Raw genomic sequence first — 13,557 nt, forward strand, 5'->3', positions numbered from 1 at the left:
CATATTGCATGGTAGGGTTGCCAACTGTCCCGTATTAGCCGGGACATCATCGGTTCATGAGTTGGATGGGGCGCCGGACTTTGTGCGCGGCCCCCGGGCCAAACCTCCTCAGCTGGCCCGCCGGCTGGGCTTTGTGTGCAGTCCAGCACCCGGGGCCAACTCATCATTCACCCAGCCACGGCCGAGTCAGTCAACGAATTGCCGTCGGAAATATGTTCCGTATTTTGACCTTTTGTCCCTTATTTGGGAGTGAGAAAGTTGGCAATCCTAGTGGTTAGTGCTGGCTGGAAGGGCCGAATGGCCTACTCCTGCACCTATTTTCTATGTTTCTATGTTTCTAACATGGTAAATATCTTTTCCATTTATGGTAATGCCTGATTTGATCGGAAACAAACAGTTTAGTTTATTTTCACGTCATAAGTTCACAAGTGATAGGAGTAGAATTAGGCCATTCAGCCCATCATCTACTCCGCCTTCAATCATGGCTGTTCTATCTCTCCATCCTAACCCCAATCTCCTGCCTTCTCCCCATAACCCCTGACACCCGTACTGATCAAGACTCTATCTATCTCTGCCTTAAAAATATCCATTGACTTGTGGCCTCCACAGCCGTCTGTGGCAAAGAATTCCACAGATTCACCACCCTCTGACTAAAGAAATTCATCCTCATCTCCTTTATATGTCCTTTAGTACTGAGGCTGTGACCTCTGGTCCTAGACTCTCCCACTAGTGGAAACATCCTCTCCACATCCACTCTATCCAGGCCTTTCACTATTCTGTATGTTTGAATGAGGTTCCCCCTCATCCTTCTAAACTCCAGCGAGTACAGGCCTAGTGCCGTCAACCACTGTTACATGTACCGAGGTACAGTGAAAAGCTTTTGTTGCGTGCTAACCAGCCAGCAGAAAGACAATACATGATTACAATCGAGCCGTTCACAGTGTACAGATACATGATAAGGGAATAACGTTTAGTGCAAGTTAAAGCCAGCAAAGTCCGAAATTAGCTGTGATAGCCATGTACGCATAAACCATAGAACAGTACAGCACAGGAACAGGCCCTTCGGCCCACAATGTCTGTGCCGAACATGAGACCAAGTTAAACTAATCTCCTCAGCCTGCACGTGATCCGTATCCCTCCATCCCTACATATCCATGGGCCTATCCAAGTTTAGTTTAGTGATACAATGCATTAACAGGCCCTTCGGCCCACCGACTCTATACCGACCAGTGATCCCCGTACACTAGCACTATCCTACACACACACTGGGGACAATTTACAATCTTTACCCAAGCCAATTGACTGACAAACCTGTGTATCTTTCGAGTGTGGGAGGAAACCGGATCACCCGGAGAAAACCCACGCAGGACAATAGACAATAGGTGCAGGAGTAGGCCATTCGGCCATTCAATGTGATCATGGCTGATCATCCCCAATCTGTACCCCGTTCCTGCCTTCTCCCCATATCTCCTGACTCCGCTATTTTTAAGAGCCTTATCTAGCTCTCTCTTGAAAGCATCTAGAGAACCGGCCTCCACCGCCCTCTGAGGCAGAGAATTCCACAGACTCACCACGCTCTGTGAGAAAAAGTGTTCCCTCGTCTCCGTTCTAAATGGCTTACTCCTTATTCTTAATCTGTGCCCATGGTTCTGGACTCCCCCAACATCGGGAACATGTTTCCTGCCTCTAGCGTGTCCAAACCCTTAACAATCTTATATGTTTCAATGAGATCCCCTCTCATCCTTCTAAACTGCAGAGTGTACAAGCCCAGCCGCTCCATTCTCTCAGCATATGACAGTCCCGCCATCCCGGGAATTAACCTTGTAAACCTACACTGCATTCCTTCCTAGGTCACGGGGAGAACGTGCAAACTCCGTACAGACAGCACCTGTAGTCAGGATGGAACCAGGGTCTCTGACGCTGTGAGGCAGCAGCCCTACCCGGCGCACCACCGTGCCACCCTCTTGCTGAAATCTTTATGTTCTACTTATTCAAAACCAGAAAGGATGAACAGGCAATATTGTGAATCTGGGCAATGGATGATATGAAACACAATCTGTGGAGTATTGAACCACATTCTCTGAACCCAGTCTGGATCAATTGCATGGTTCAGCCTGAACTGAAAAAAGGGATTTAGTTTAGTTTAGTTTAGAGATACAGCGCTGAAACAGGCCCTTTGGCCCAGCGGGTCCGCGCCGAACAGCGATCCCCGCACATTAACACTATCCTACACCCACTAGGGACAATTTACATTTACACCAAGCCAATTCACCTACAAACCTGCACGTCTTTGGAGTGTGGGAGGAAACCGAAGATCTCGGAGAAAACCCACGCAGGTCACGGGGAGAACGTACAAACTCCGTACAGACAGCACCCGTAATCGGGATGGAACCCGGGTCTCCGGCGCTGCATTCGCTGTAAGGCAGCAACTCTACCGCTGCGCTACTGTCTTTTGCAATTGGTGGAAAAAATCAGAAGTTGCACTGAGTGATTGCGCACTGGTTGCTTGGACTGTGGGAAATGAATGAGTAATATGCTTATTTGTGGCATTTGCTGTGGTTTTATTGAAACGATCCTAATAACGGAGATAGACACAAATGTCACCCTTTCCTTCTCTCCAGAGATGCTGCCTGTCCCAGACGTTTAGGGTTGAGACCCTTCTTCAGCATGGAAACTGGCCCTTTGGCCCATCAGCTGACTATCAACTACTTATTTTACACTAATCTAATCCAATTTTCCCCTTATTCTACCATCATTTATATATCTCTGTATAACAAAAATTCTTTGTCTTGTTTGTGTGCGTGTGTGTGTCACTCAATCTGGTTAAATCCTATCTTCTTCCAAACGCTAGGCCGCAGCCTTCCCATTTTCACACATCCTACTCACATTTTTCCCGTCGAGGCAATAAACATCTTCCCGTCGCATTCCCGCCTATATTTCCGAAGTTATTAATCGTTTAAAGTTTTAAAAACAGTCTGAAAACTGACACATTTCGTTAAAGAAAAACCCAAGTGACGTCACAATGCACTTGCAAGGCAGGACGGGACACTACGGGAGGGAGGGGGGCACTCCAGCGCTCGCGATGAACGAGGAGTGGCGGCGGCTGCCGACTCCCGATGCCCGGTGGGGAGGGTGGTGCTGGAGCTGGAGTGAGGGCCGAGCCCGGGGCTTGGGATGGGGCCGTAACCGGGGCCGAGAAAGAAGCCATCGCTGGAACCAAGGACGAGCCTGGGGCCCGGGGTCAGGGACGAGCTCGGAGATGAAGTCGGGGCCTGCACCGGAGCCCAGTCGGCGGCCGAGCTGACGGCTGGAGTCTACAGCCAGGGCCGGGCCGAGTAGGAGAACAAGGCCCAGTTCCACGTCCTGGTGCTGCTCTACAACCTGGGTAGATCCTGGGGCAGGGAATGGAAGTGAGGGGAGGAGGATGAGGGGAATGAGGAGGAGGGAGATAGGGTGGGGAGTGGGGTGGTAGAGGGAGATGGGGGGGGTATGTGGAGGAGGGAGATGCCACCCCCTCCCTACCGCTCTCCCTCTCTGCCCTTCTCCAACCCCCTCTCTCTACCCTCCCTCTCTGCACCCCTCCCCTCCCTCTCCCTCTCTACCCCCTCCCTCTCTAGGGATTGAAGAGGGAGGGTGAAGAGGAGGAGGAGGAGGGCGTGCCGGGGGATGAGGGGAAATAAGCCGCGCCTGCGCAGTTGGGGGCTATGCGTGAGTGGTGGAATCTTACGTTGGGGGAGCTGACAGACTTGGTCTAGTATATATATATATATATATATATATATATATATATATAAATGTGGTGTGTACATATGTACATATGTATATTTATACACAGCATTTGCACACACACTGAACATATTTTTCGGGTTTAGTTTAATTTAATTTTGTTTAGAGATACAGCACGGAAACAGGCCCTTCGGTCCACCGAGTCCGTGCCGGCCAGCGATCCCCGCACACTAACACTATCTGACACACACTAGGGACAATTTAAACATACACCAAGCCAATTCGCCTACAAACCTGCACGCCTTTGGAGTGTGGGAGGAAACCGAAGATCTCGGAGAAAACCTACGCAGGTCACGGGGAGAACGTGCAAACTCCGTACAGACAGCACCCGTAGTCGGGATCGAACCAGGGTCTCTGGTTTAAGAGACTTTTACATGGAAATGCATGGAATGGAAGGGGACAGATCACGTGCAGGCAGAGGAGATTAGTTTAACTTGGCATCATGTTCAGCACGGACATTGTGGGCCGAAGGGCCTGTTCCTACGCAGGAGTGGGAGATTTATTTAAGAGGGAGTTAGATGTGGCCCTGGTGGCTAAGGGGATCAGAGGGTATGGAGAGAAGGCAGGTACGGGATACTGAGTTGGATGATCAGCCATGATCATATTGAATGGCGGTGCAGGCTCGAAGGGCCGAATGGCCTACTCCTGCACCTAATTTCTATGTTTCTATGTTTCTATGTTTCCTGTGCTGTACTGTTTTATGCTCTCAGTTCATTGTTCCAGTAGATAATGTTGGACCTCATTGAAACCTCATTGCGGCTGGGCTTGTACACTCTGGAGTTTAGAAGGATGAGAGGGTATCTCATTGAAACATATAAGATTATTAAGGGTTTGGACACGCTAGAGGCAGGAAATATGTTCCCGATGTTGGGGGAGTCCAGAACCAGGAGACACAGTTTAAGAATAAGGGGGGAGCCATTTAGAACAGAGACGAGGAAACACTTTTTCACACAGAGAGTGGTGAGTCTGTGGAATTCTCTGCCTCAGGTGGAGGCCGGTTCTCTGGATACTTTCAAGAGAGAGCTAGATTGGGCTCTTAAAGATAGCGGAGTCAGGGGATATGGGGAGATGGCAGGAACGGGGTACTGATTGGGGATGATCAGCCATGATCACATTGAATGGCGGTGCTGGCTCGAAGGGCCGAATGGCCTACTCCTGCACCTATTGTCTATTGTCGTAAATGCTAGAGAAACTCAGCGTGTGAGTGGCAGTATCTATAGGCCGAATGGCCTAATTCTGCTCCTACGACTTATGATCTTGTATGGTAATTAAAACGCACACACCCACGACTCTATTACTGTTGGGCTGAGTTCAGATTCTTGCCTCCGTGATGAATTATGTCTGCATCGCAGCTCTGCATATTTCATACAAAAAAGGACAAATAGCTGAAGGCTGGTTTGCACGGATTGTAGAGAGAGTTAAATATAACATGGAGATTAATGTAGATACAATGCCCAGACTTCAATGGATATTTTTAATAGACTCTGTTCCTGCCTTCTCCCCATATCCCCTGACTCTGCTATCTTTAAGAGCCCTATCTAGCTCTCTCTTGAAAGTATCCAGAGAACCGGCCTCCACAGGCAGAGAATTCCACAGACTCACAACTCTCTGTGAGAAAAAGTGTTTCTTCGTCTCTGTTCGAAATGGCTTACCCCTTATTCTTAAACTGTGTGTGGCCCCTGGTTCTGGACTCCCCCAACAGGCTGAGATAGATAGATGTTTGATTAGTACGGGTGTCAGGGGTTATGGGGAGAACGAAGGCAGGAGAATGGGGTTAGGAGGGAGCGATAGATCAGCCATGATTGAATGGCGGAGTAGACATGATGGGCCGAATGGCCTAATTCTGCTCCTATCACTGATGCACTTAACCCCCACCTGCTCTAGTTTAAATCCACGGTCATCTGTAGTCACATTTTATCTTTGTACGCACCTTCCTCCCAGCTATAGACAATAATCTGTAGACAATAGACAATAGGTGCAGGAGTAGGCCATTCGGCCCTTCGAGCCAGCACCGCCATTCAATGTGATCATGGCTGATCATCCACAATCAGTACCCCTTCCTGCCTTTTCCCCATATTCCCTGACTCTGCTATCTTTAAGAGCCCTATCTAGCTCTCTCTTGAAAATATCCAGAGAACCGGCCTATTGACAATGGAACAATGAATTTAGAGCATAAAACAGTACAGCACAGGAACAGGCCCTTCGGCCCACAATGTCCGTGCTGAACATGATGCCAAGTTAAACTAATCTCCGTACGTGATCTATCCCCTTCCATTCCAGGCAGAGAATTTCACATTTGGTATTCCATATTTTCCTTGAACTCCATCCCCCTATTTTTCTTTCTTTGTTTTCACACCTCATCCTTCCTTATCTCCGTGTCTCCCTTTCCGCTGACTCTCAGTCTGAAGACGGGTCTTGACCCGAGAAAGGTCACTCCAGCCGAAGCCTTCTCTCCAGAGATGCTGCCTGCCTGCCCGCTGAGCTACTCCAGCATGTTTGTGTCTGGAGTTCAGTTCAGCTTCAGGTTATTGTCATGTGTACCGAGGTACAGTGAAAAGCTTTTTATTGCCTGCTAGCCAGTCAGTGGAAAGTCTGTACGCCAAGTGGAGGAGTCAGCACTGATTTAATTTGCTGAAAAAACCTCGGCGAGCTCTGCTTGACTATTTCAGGGGAAGATTACAGAGGGAACCAGAACCAGAAACCAAGAGGCTGATTCAGCAGCAGAACTGATTCACGGCGGGTTTGCCACTGATAGACAACCCGAGCAGTTGGAAAGGCAGGGCTCTGGAGAACACAACAGCACTTGCCAATACACGCCAGGCTGCCTCAACACTAGGTGGAATTTTCCTCAATCAAACATCTGCCAAACGGAGTTACATTTCCACAAGAAATAATCCAGTCACTTTGGGGGGTTTTTCTGCGAAACTGCACAAACAAAGTTCTGGCAGGAAGCGAACTCTTGAGAGACCAGGAGATTTATTTTGCAGTCAGCGTGCTTTAGAGTCCTGCTGTCTTACCTTCTGCTGAAGTGGTGATGCTGGGTGGGTTGGTGATCAAGGCTTGGCAGAGCGAGGGTGTGTGTGTGTGTGTGGATTACACAGATGCTTGCTTCCCCTCTGGTGTTGACTGCCTCGATGAGGAAGTACACTCCGTCAGGCAAACCCCTCCTCTCCCATATTGCTTTGCATACATTCCAAGTTACCATAGCAATGGCCGGGACACCTTCCCACATTCACCACCTCCCTCTTTGCCAGTTAACCTTGAAAGTTGAATAAGCTGCACTAATAAAACCTGGGACTAACTTTACTCAACCATTTTACTGTTGTGTGGTGTCTTTTTAAAATTTCCCTCCCACAAATATGTAATATGTGAATATGTGATTCTGTTCCAGAACAAGGGGTCACAGTTTATGGATAAGGGGGAAATCTTTTAGGACCGAGATGAGGAAAACATTTATCACGCAGAGAGTGGTGAATCTCTGGAACTCTCTGCCACAGACGGTAGTTGAGGCCACAGTTCATTGGCTATATTTAAGAGGGAGTTAGATGTGGCCCTTGTGGCTAAAGGGATCAGGGGGTATGGAGCGAAGGCAGGTACAGGATACTGAGTTGGATGAGCAGCCATGATCATATTGAATGGCGGTGCAGGCTCGAAGGGCCGAATGGCCCACTCCTGCACCTATTTTCTATGTTTCTATGTTTCTATGTTCCATTCTGTTTGTAGTGTGTTTGTAGTCTCGTATGTGTATGTGACAAATAAACTTGACTTGACTTGATTTGGATGAAGGTGAAGGGGGCCAGAGATTTAATAGGAACCGCAGATAGACACAAAATGCCGGAGTCACTCAGCGGGACAGGCAGCATCTCTGGAGAGGAGGAATGGGTGGTGTTTCGGGTCGAGACTAGACAATAGACAATAGACAATAGGTGCAGGAGTAGGCCATTCGGCCCTTCGAGCCAGCACGGCCATTCAATGTGATCATGGCTGATCATCCCCAATCAGTACCCCGTTCCTGCCTTCTCCCCATATCCCCTGACTGCTATCTTTAAGAGCCCTATCTCTCTCTTGAAAGTACCCAGATAACCAGTCTCCACCGCCCTCTGAGGCAGATAATTCAACAGACTCACCACTCTGTTTCCTCGTCTCCGTTCTAAATAGCCTACCCCTTATTTGTAAACTGTGGCCCCTGGTTCTGGACTCCCCCAACATCGGGAACATGTTTACTGCCTCTAGCGTGTCCAAATCCTTAATAATCTTATCTGTTTCAATAAGATACCCTCTCATCCTTCTAAACTCCAGAGTGTACAAGCCCAGCTGCTCCATTCTCTCAGAATCCACAGCCTCACCACAGACTCACAACTCTCTGCGTGAAAAAGAGTTGCTCCAGCGTTTTGTGTGTATCTTCGGTTTAAGCCAGCCCCTGCAGTTCCTTCTTACACAACCTACAAACCCGCACGTCTTTGGAGTGTGGGAGGAAACCGGAGCGCCCGGAGAAAACCCACGCAGGTCACGGGGAGAACGAACAAACTCCGTACAGACAGCACCCGAGGTCAGGATTGAACCCGGGTCCCCGGCGCTGTGAGGCAGCAACTCTACCGCTGCGCCACCGTGCCACACTAACACGGGGAAATGTAATTAGCTTAGATGGAGCATCTTGTTCAGCGTGGATGAGATGGGCCGAATGGCCTGTTCTGTGCTGTAGGCCTCTAATGGTCCATTGATGCTTAATTTATCAAATGTGCAACTGCATATATTACACATGAGGGCACAGACTTGTTTTGGCTCCATTATTCAAAGTCCACAAAGTCCACTCGGCCCCCTCGCTCGCTCGACGTACTGGAGTAGTTCCTGCAAACCGATGTCCCTCCCCTCCCCTCTCCTCTCCTCTCCTCTCCTCTCCTCTCCTCTCCTCTCCTCTCCTCTCCTCTCCTCTCCTCTCCTCTCCTCTCCTCTCCTCTCCTCTCCTCTCCTCTCCTCTCCTCTCCTCTCCTCTCGCTCCATCTCCTCTCCATCTCCTCCTCTCCTCTCCTCCCTCATCCTCTCGCTCTCCTCTCCTCTCCTCAGTCCTCTCCTCTCCTCTCCTCATCTCCCATCTCCTCTCCTCGTCCTCTCCAATCTCTCTCGCTCCTCTCCTCTCCTCATCCGTCTCCTCTCCTCTCCTCTCCTCTGCCTCTCCCTCATTCTCCTCTCCATCCATCCCTCTTCTGCGCTCTCCTCTCCTTCCTCTCCTCTCCTCGGCCTCTCCCCTCGTCCCTCGCACCATCCCCTCCCGTCCCTCTCCCGTCAGCCCTCTCCTGGCGCCTCCCTCGTCCTCTCCTCCCCTCTACTCCACTCTCCTCTCCTCGCCCCTCTCCTATCTCTCCTCTCCTCCCCTCACCGGCTGGGCTTTGTGTGCAGTCCAGCACCCGGGGCCAACTCATCATTCACCCAGCCACGGCCGAGTCGGTCAACGAATTGCCGTTGGGAATTTGTCCCGTATTTTGCCCTTTTGTCCCTTATTTGGCAGTGAGAAAGTTGAGATGCTTCTTCATGCCCGACTGAATGGACTGCACTAATAAAGCTTGGTGGTTTCAGGTGAGGGGGGGGGGGCAGAGGTTTCATGGGAACCTGACGGGCGACTTTCTCACACAAAGGGGAGTGGGTGTGTGGAATTAGATGATGGAGGAGGTAGCTGAGGCTGGGAACTATTGCAACCAAAGATCCTATAGGGAGCAAGATAGTCCACTCGACGAAAAATACATAGTACGGTCATGGGCAGATTCATGGGTAATTTAAGGCCCCATTTCCGTAACCGGCTTCCGTCTCCGCACCAAAGATCCCGTAGGAAGCCGGTTACAGAAACATCCTCGTAAAGGTTCACCAGACTGATTCCTGGGATGTCAGGACTGTCTTATGAAGAAAGACTGGATAGACTTGGTTTATACTCGCTAGAATTTAGGAGATTGAGAGGGGATCTTATAGAAACTTACAAAATTCTTAAGGGGTTGGACAGGCTAGATGCAGGAAGATTGCTCCCGATGATGGGGAAGTCCAGGACAAGGGGTCACAGCTTAAGGATAAGGGGGAAATCCTTTAAAACCGAGATGAGAAGAACTTTTTTCACACAGAGAGTGGTGAATCTCTGGAACTCCCTGCCACAGAAGGTAGTCGAGGCCAGTTCATTGGCTATATTTAAGAGGGAGTTAGATGTGGCCCTTGTGGCTAAGGGGATCAGAGGGTATGGAGAGAAGGCAGGTACGGGATACTGAGTTGGATGATCAGCCATGATCATATTGAATGGCGGTGCAGGCTCGAAGGGCCGAATGGCCTACTCCTGCACCTAATTTCTATGTTTCTATGTTTCTATGTAAAAATAAAAGTTATTTGGTAAAAATCTTCTCATCATTTTCAGAATTTTAAGTTATTAACACAAACTGTTCCCCCGCAACGTTGATTACACTGCGAGTCGGGTCGGGTCGGGTTACTGAAATGGATGAAAAAAAGGCCCATGATCCGCTCTGTTGCGTACGACATGTCAGCCCCTTGCATTTAGCAGGAGTGGACTATCTTGCTCCGCTATAGGATCTTTGATTACATAGAAACATAGAAACATAGAAATTAGGTGCAGGAGTAGGCCATTCGGCCCTTCGAGCCTGCACCGCCATTCAATATGATCATGGCTGATCATCCAACTCAGTATCCCGTACCTGCCTTCTCTCCATACCCTCTGATCCCCTTAGCCACAAGGGCCACATCTAACTCCCTCTTAAATATAGCCAATGAACTGGCCTCGACTACCCTCTGTGGCAGGGAGTTCCAGAGATTCACCACTCTCTGTGTGAAAAAAGTTCTTCTCATCTCGGTTTTAAAGGATTTCCCCCTTATCCTTAAGCTGTGACCCCTTGTCCTGGACTTCCCCAACATCGGGAGCAATCTTCCTGCATCTAGCCTGTCCAACCCCTTAAGAATTTTGTAAGTTTCTATAAGATCCCCTCTCAATCTCCTAAATTCTAGAGAGTATAAACCAAGTCTATCCAGTCTTTCTTCATAAGACAGTCCTGACATCCCAGGAATCAGTCTGGTGAACCTTCTCTGCACTCCCTCTATGGCAATAATGTCCTTCGATTGCAACGTTTAAAAAACATTTGGATAGTCTGAAGAAGGGTCTCGACCCAAAGTGTCATCTATTCCTTTCCTCCAGAGATGCAGCCTGACCTGCTGAGTTCCTCCAGCTTTTTGTGTCTATCTTTGGATAGTTTGAGCTTAGTTTGTTCGATAGAAAATGTACAGAGGGATATGGGCCAAACGCAGGCAGGTGGGTCCAATTCAGTTTTGTTTATTGTCACGTGTACCGAGGTACAGTGAAAAGCTTTTGTTGCGTGCTAACCAGTCAGCGGAAAGACAATACATGATTACAATCGAGCCGTTTACAGTGTACAGATACACGATAAGGGAATAACGTTTAGTGCAAGGTAAAGCCAGCAAAGTCCGATCAAGGATAGTCCGAGGGTCACCAATGAGGTAGATAGTAGTTCAGGACCGCTCTCTGGTTGTGGTAGGATGGTTCAGTTGTCTGATAACAGCTGGGAAGACAATCTAGTGGTGTGGGTTTTCACACTTCTGTACCTTTGGCCCAATGGGGCATGTTGTCGGCATGGGTAAGTTGGGCCGAAGGGCCTGTTTCCACGCTGTTTAACTCTATGACTCCATACAACAGTACAGCACAGTAACAGGCCCTTCAGTTAACAATAGACAATAGACAATAGGTGCAGGAGTAGGCCATTCGGCCCTTCGAGCCAGCACCGCCATTCAATGTGATCATGGCTGATCATCCCCAATCAGTACCCCGTTCCTGCCTTCTCCCCATATCCCCTGACTCCGCTATCTTTAACAGCCCTATCTAGCTCTCTCTTGAAACCATCCAGAGAACCTGCCTCCACCGCCCTCTGAGGCAGAGAATTCCACAGACTCACAACTCTCTGTGTGGAAAATGTGTTAAGTGTTAATTAACAATGTTGGTGTTGAACATAACACCAATAGCAAGTTAAACCAATCTCCTCGGCCAGTATGTGATCCATGTCCCGCCATTCCCACATATCCATGTGCCTGTCTATAACACAATTATCATATCCGCCACCACCCCTGGCCGTGTGTTGATGATGTCATGGTGGTTCTTGATTGATTCTGGTTATTCCCACTTCTTGCCAAACTTGCCCAACATGCTTGCCTAATGCCAGATGTCTGACCCAGTCACTGGCCTTTCTCACAAGCTGTATCGCCTTACTGTCTAGTTGCATCACAGCTTGCTCAAGAGACCACACAAAACTCCCCACCATTGTAGATGTAGCCCAGTCCCACACACACACCACACTCCTCACCATTGTAGATGTAGCCCAGTCCCACACACACACACCACACTCCCCACCATTGTAGATGTAGCCCAGTCCCACACACACCACACTCCCCACCATTGTAGATGTAGCCCAGTCCCACACACACACCACACTCCCCACCATTGTAGATGTAGCCCAGTCCCACACACACACCACACTCCCCACCATTATAGATGTAGCCCAGTCCCACACACACCACACTCCCCACCATTGTAGATGTAGCCCAGTCCCACACACACCACACTCACCACCATTGTAGATGTAGCCCAGTCCCACACACACACACCACACTCCCCACCATTGTAGATGTAGCCCAGTCCCACACACACCACACTCCCCACCATTGTAGATGTAGCCCAGTCCCACACACACACCACACTCCTCACCATTGTAGATGTAGCCCAGTCCATCACACAGACCACACTCCCCACCATTGTAGATGTAGCCCAGTCCCACACACAGACCACACTCCCCACCATTGTAGATGTAGCCCAGTCCCACACACACCACACTCCCCACCATTGTAGATGTAGCCCAGTCCCACACACAGACCACACTCCCCACCATTGTAGATGTAGCCCAGTCCCACACACACCACACTCCCCACCATTGTAGATGTAGCCCAGTCCCACACACACCACACTCCCCACCATTGTAGATGTAGCCCAGTCCCACACACAGACCACACTCCCCACATTGTAGATGTAGCCCAGTCCCACACACACCACACTCCCCACCATTGTAGATGTAGCCCAGTCCCACACACACCACACTCCCCACCATTGTAGATGTAGCCCAGTCCCACACACACCACACTCCCCACCATTGTAGATGTAGCCCAGTCCCACACACACCACACTCCCCACCATTGTAGATGTAGCCCAGTCCCACACACAAACCACACTCCCCACCATTGACCATAGTTTAGTGTTTAGAGATACTGTACAGGCCGTTCGGCCCACCAAGTCCACGCCAATCATCGATCACCCGTTCATACTAATTCCATGTTATCCCACTTTCTCATCCACTCCCTACACACTAGGGGGCAATTTACAGAGGACAATTAACCTACAAAGTCTTTGTAAACCAGAGCACCCGGATGAAACGCACCCGGTCACAGGGAGAACATGCAAACTCCACACAGGCAGCACCTGATGTCGGGATGGAAGCCAGGTCTCTGGCGCTGTGAACCCAGGTCTCTTTCCTCTCCTCTCCTCCTCTCACCCCCTCTCCTCTCCTCCTCTCACCCCCTCTCCTCTCCACTCCTCCCCTCTCACTTCTCCTCTCCTCTCCTCTCCTCTCCTCTCCTCTCCTCTCCTCTCCTCTCCTCTCCTCTCCTCTCCTCTCCTCTCCTCTCCTCTCCTCTCTTCTCCTCTCCTCTCCTCTCCTCTCCTCTCCT

At 49.7% G+C, this 13,557-nt stretch overlaps 1 protein-coding gene across 1 annotated transcript in view; it reads right to left on the reverse strand.

Moving 5' to 3' along the window:
- The window catches only part of als2cl (ALS2 C-terminal like), a 100,584-nt gene extending 93,658 nt beyond the window's left edge, over positions 1-6,926 (reverse strand). Inside the window, exon 1 of the mRNA XM_033020423.1 lies at positions 6,804-6,926. The gene's annotated coding sequence lies outside the window, so the exon portion shown is untranslated. The remainder of the gene's footprint in view (positions 1-6,803) is intronic.
- Between the last annotated feature and the right edge of the window lie 6,631 nt (positions 6,927-13,557).

This window comes from Amblyraja radiata, chromosome 4 (assembly GCF_010909765.2).
Source record: "Amblyraja radiata isolate CabotCenter1 chromosome 4, sAmbRad1.1.pri, whole genome shotgun sequence".
Lineage (NCBI taxonomy): Eukaryota > Metazoa > Chordata > Chondrichthyes > Rajiformes > Rajidae > Amblyraja > Amblyraja radiata.